This window comes from Capsicum annuum, chromosome 6 (genome assembly GCF_002878395.1).
Source record: "Capsicum annuum cultivar UCD-10X-F1 chromosome 6, UCD10Xv1.1, whole genome shotgun sequence".
Classification (NCBI taxonomy): domain Eukaryota; kingdom Viridiplantae; phylum Streptophyta; class Magnoliopsida; order Solanales; family Solanaceae; genus Capsicum; species Capsicum annuum.
The window spans coordinates 190,484,369-190,490,368 of NC_061116.1; positions in this window are offsets into that span (position 1 = coordinate 190,484,369).

Here is a 6,000-nt window from a genome sequence, read left to right on the forward strand (position 1 = left end):
AATAGTGTCAGAAAAGTTTCAAAATAAAAAGTCCAAAAAGAAAAGAGAAAAGAAAAGTGTTAAGGAAAATAGAGTCAGAAAAATCCAAAGAGAAAAGAGTGTCAATAAAAGAAAAAAGAATCAAAGTCTAAATCATACAAAATAAGCTGCCAGAACTACGCATGCCCTGATTCTCCTCTCTCGAGAGGTGAGATACGTAGGCTGCCCTACTCCAGGCTCGGTTCAACCAAATAAAAAATTTAGAATTGCCCAGTCAAAAGAAACTAGGGTGTGAGTTAATCCTCCTTGTTTAAGTCGATTCCAAAAGTTGTAAGTCCTACATCACTTCAAGTGTTGTTTGGAACTCATGTTATCCTTTCTTTCTAATCCTTTCCAAAAGCCAAGTTACAACCAAAGAAAGACCTTCAGATCAATCTTTGAGGATGTTAAGGCTAAGCATGCAAGGGATATGATGATGCATTTGGGAACTACTTGTCTTCCTCAGCATAAGGAATCAAGAGAGAAATAAAAATGAGAGAGTCTTATTAGTAAAAACGCTCACGGGCACCATAAGATGATGGTAAGTTGAGAGAGATAAAAATGAGAGTCTTATTAGTGAAAACCCTCACGGGCACTGTAAGACGACTGCGAGTCGAGAGAAATAAAAATAAGAGAGTCTCATTGGTGAAAAACCCTCACGAACACCGTAAGGCAATTGTGAGCTGAGAAAAAAAAATGAGAGAGGCTTGCTGGCAAAAACCCTTCAAGGTGTCACTAGTCGAATGAGGTCTTAAAGGAAATTGACCTAAGGAAACAACTCAGTTTCAAGCCTAGTTAACTCAATAACAATTGGTAGAAAGTTTGGATGGAAAGACCAGACAACTTAATCCAAAATACATGGCATAATCATTAGAGTTGAATGTCATTTCTAGATAAATTTTTCATTTTTTTTGTTTGAAATGGGGACATTCATTGTCTTTTCTTCTCTTTATTTTTATTTTTATTTTATTAAGTCAGTTATCCAAATAAAATCATTATTATTTTTGTCATTGAGTTAAGTCCATGTCGAAACAAGTGAGAAAAAATTTCAAAACTGGCTACCAGCTTCTTTAATTACACAAAACAAGAAAAAGCTAGCATATAAAAGAGATGAGGCAAGCAGAAAGTTTTGTCAACAAATAAGTTTAGGAACTCATGAAATACTAGGGTTCCAAGGGGTCTATCTGAGAAGCATGGCAAAGCAGAGATGTTGTGCTTGTCTCAGTCACTCTTAATAATATGAATTTGGTCAATGAAGCAGGTAGTCAATGACACAGGCTAATGGTTAGAATCAAGGTTAAATGTGATGACGGTAAGAGCGTTTGCCACGAAAGCCAAAGCCACAAACCATCCACCATGTTTTTAAACTCACAACCTTTCTTTGCATGAAACAGGAACACATGTTACCTTCAAATCAAGGATTTCAAAGCCTAAACATCAAGGCCCATAATTTCTTACTTTTACAAATGCAGGAAGCAATGTTGCTGCACAGGTTTGATAATTAAATCATGGTAAAAATTCATCATCTTATATCCCTCGGAGACACATTTTCTTGTCCTGGGATTTCAGTTTTCATTTGTTGGGTAATACACTTCTTAAATTGAACCTTCACTCCTAGAAGACGTACTTTTTAGTCAAGTCATTCCCTTTGATTCCTATGAAACGTACCTTTTTGTCGAGTCATCTCCTTTGATTCCTATAAGATGTACCTTTTAGTCGAGTCATTCCCCTTTGATTTCTTTAAGACGTACCTTTTAGTCGAGTCATGACCCGTGATTCCTATTAGACATATCTTTTAGTCGAGTCATCACCCTTGATTCCTATAAGATGTACCTTTTAGTCGAGTCATCACCTTTGATTCCTATTAGGCATACCTTTTAGTCGAATCATCCCTTGATTCCTATTAGGCATACCTTTTAGTCGAATCATCCCTTGATTCCTATAAGACGTACCTTTTAGTCGAGTCATCACCCTTGATTCCTATTAGGCGTACCTTTTAGTTGAATTATCCCTTGATTCCTATAAGACGTACCTTTTAGTCGAGTCATCTCCCTTGATTCCTATAAGACGCACCTTTTAGTCGAGTCATCTCTCTTGATTCCTATAAGACATACCCTTTAGTCGAGTTATTCCCTTTGGCCCCTAGAAGATGTACCTTTTGGTCGAGTCATTCCCTTTGATTCCTATAAGACGTACCTTTTAGTCAAGTCATACCTTGATTCCTATAAGACGTACCTTTAGTCGAGTCATCCCCCTTGATTCCTAATAAGACGTACCTTTTAGTTGAGTCATCCCCTTTGATTCCTATAAGACGTACCTTTTAGTCGAATTATTCCCCTTTGACCCCTAGAAGATTCACCTCTTAGTTGAGTTATTCCCCTTGACCCCTAGAAGACGTACCTTTTAGTCGAGTTGTTCCTTTGATTCCTATAAGACGTACCTTTTAGTCGAGTCATTCCTCTTGACCCTTAGAAGATGTACTTTTTAGTCGAGTCATTTCCCTTGACCCCTAGAAGACATACCTTTTAGTCGAGTCATTCCCTTTGATTCTTAGAAGACGTACCTTTTAGTCGAGTCATTCCCTTTGATTTCTATAAGACGTACTTTTTAGTTGAGTCATCCCCTTGATTCCTATAAGACATACCTTTTAGTTGAGTCATTCCCTTTGATTCCTATAAGACGTACCTTTTAGTCGAGTCACCCCCTTGATTCCTAGAAAATGCACTTGTTAGTCGAATCATTGCAACATACAAGTTGTATTGATTAGATGTGCCTTTCATAAAAGTTTTCTAATGATAAACTAGGGCAAAAATTTAATTCTTGTTGTTTGAAACTTTACTTTTCTGGCAAACGGAATTTCTCTTTATAATAATCTTAGTTTGGGATAATTTTCTTTTTAGTTTTGATGTGATTTTAGGAGCCCGCCTGAAGAACAGGGTGAATGCATGGAAAGTCAAGAACCAAGGTGGAGCAGTCAAAAGGCAAGCAACTAGAGGAAGAAATTAAAAGTCAACAGTTGAAAAATAGCAAGTTAGGAGCCCGCCTGAAGAATAGGGTAAAGAAGTTGAAAGTCAATAAACAAGGAGAAGGAATTGAAAGTTAACAGATTAAAAATAGCAAGTCAGGAGCCCGTCTGGAGAATAGGGTGAGGAGATGGAAATCCAAGCAACAAGTTGAAGAAATTGCAAGTCAAGAGCCCACCTGAAGAATAGGGTGATGAAACTCAAGTCAAAAGCTAAACATAAACTGCATAGATAGGATTTTGTAATTTCATTTATGTTTTAACTTATAATTTTCATTTTTGATGTAATAACAGAGCTGCAAACCGGAACCTTGATGAGGCCTCAATCAACTCTCCAACTCGGTATAGTCCTTCTCCTTCCCTTGGAAGTATCTGAGATTGGTTTCCTTCATAACTTGGGTAGGTAGGATGTCCTACGTCAAGACTCGATTGCTCTTTTTCCTTCTGTTTCTCTGAATAATGGTCGGGACAAAATTTTGTTGCATTGTCTACTTCTTTATCTGAAAATACTTTATGTTTACATTCAAAGGGGGCATGATGTAGACACCTAATTTTGTCCCTCCCCGATATCACTTTTACTCATTTTTACCTTATCGGCTTATCCTATCGTATACCCCTCAACCATGAAATCATACCCCACATAAATACAAAAATAACAAACTTCCTAACAAAATTTTGTCTTGTTTTAACCATCCTAACAACCTCTTCAAATAAAAGCGGACACCTCACCACCCCCACCCCTACTCACGTGCCCACTCACATTTTATTATTATTATTACTCCTTTCCATAACAAAAGAGGGGCCCACAAGGAACCTTCGAAGAAGAGATATACACAAGGGGGTCACATCTTTTGTCATTATTTTATATACATACACTCTCCAATTTTCCTTGAATGAGAATACGCACATCAGGGAAACATAGACTCCACTTTTTTTTCATCCCCACGATACACCATAAGCACACACTTCCTTTTCTATAGAGAGGAAGGAATAACAGAACATACATTCACCACTCTCAGTTGATACCCACATAGCTTTCACTCAGTTATCGCTGATCTTGGAAGATTCACACACGCAATTTCTATGGAAAAAATGAGGGATAGAGAGAGGTAGAGATCGATAGAGGATGGGGGTGAGAGAGATTAGGCAGAAAAGGGATATGAGATGATACACAGGATACACTCCAATTGACCTCGCATTAAATGCACACTCTCACAGCCGATATACAAACACACTTCCATCGTCACTAACCTCACGAGATCTACACATGACATAATCCAATCACCAGTGCTCACAGCTATCGTAGCTACGCACATACATACTATCGGGGAGAAATAGATGAAAATCTAGAGGTAGAGGGAGAATTTTCACCAGAAGAGTGCCAGAATCTCCATCGGAGCCTCAATTTGGTGTTGTTTCGGTGAATGCTGCTGGAGCACAACCCACAAACTTTGAAGCTATTACTGTTTCTATTTCTTCTCGTCAATATTTGATTTGTAAACTTTGTATCATTGCTTCCTAGTCTATCGGGGCTTTAATGTGATAGGTAACGATAACCCGACCCCGATTTCGGTGAGCCATCGAGATTTCTCTGCTGGTTTTAATTTTCCTTTGAGCTACAAATTCACTTCTTGACTCATTTGAGGCTGATTTGAGGTCACGTTCGAGGTTCTGGATTCACAAAGCACCATTCAATCATTTTAACATTTTAAAAAATTCTCGCCTCATCTCACCTTGCCCCGTATTGTATAATTTTTTATTTTCACCGGCTACACCCCATTTAAACCAGCCTTGCATAATTTACTATTCTTTTTAATTTAAAAGATGTAACAATTAAAGTGTTTTATTGTTGAAAGATTAAACATTTTATTTTTTAAAAGTTAAATATTTGAAACTAAAATGATATTATATTAGGAATTAAAGGTAAGGTTGGACATATTTTGATTTAGATCGAGAAATCAAAAAATCGAACCAAAATTTAATTTTGGTTTGATTTTTTGGTTTTTCAGATTGTTTTCGATTTCAAATTTTTTTAAATTCGGTTAAACAATTTGGTTTTTGGATTTCAAAAGGAAAAAAAACCAGATAAACTGAAAAACTGAAATTATATAAATAATATATGTAGATATACTAAAAATATAATATAATCTAATATAACATATAAATATATAAATTATAATCATTTAGTAATCATAAATCCTAATATACTGCTTTGCTTTAGACCTTAACATTAATGTGAAGGTTGTAGAGGTGTTCAGTAATCCTCAATTCGTCAGTTTATTTGAAATTTCAACATTTCCAAAGCTAGTTGGTTGTCGTTTTTCTCAGTTCGTCACTGTCGTCGGCAGTCGTTGCCGAGTACGGCCACTGTGTCACGCCAACGGTGATGACTCAGCGAGGTCAATATTTATGGTTATTTTATGCGTGTTGAATTAATTATAGTTGGGAATGAAAAATAGGTTAGAAAAAAAATTATTTTTCTAGAAAAATCATCAATTTTAAATGCTCACTACTTTAATCTTTAAAATCGAATTAAAAATTCAAAATAACCGAATCAAATTTGTAAAAATCAAACCAAACCGAAATAATTTTTGTTTGGTTATGATTGTCATTTTCATCAATCCAAAAATCCAAAAATCGAAAAATCGAACTGATATTCAACAATCAAATCGAACAAATCGAATGCCCACCCCTAATTAGAGGTATACATGTTCAGCCTTACTGTTTTGGGGCCATTTAAGGAGGAAAGTGGAGACTACTATTATGGTTGATTGTTCAAGTATCCAAATAGTTCAAGAAAGTCCCTTTACATTTTTTTTGTTCTTTGACTTATAAATTTATGTTTATTTGTTTTGTCCTTTTATCTCAACTTTAAATAAGTCATTTGGTGTGTCCAGCATACTAGCTCGGATTAAAAAAAATAGTACTTTGTAGAAATAAAAATAAACAAAAAAATAAAA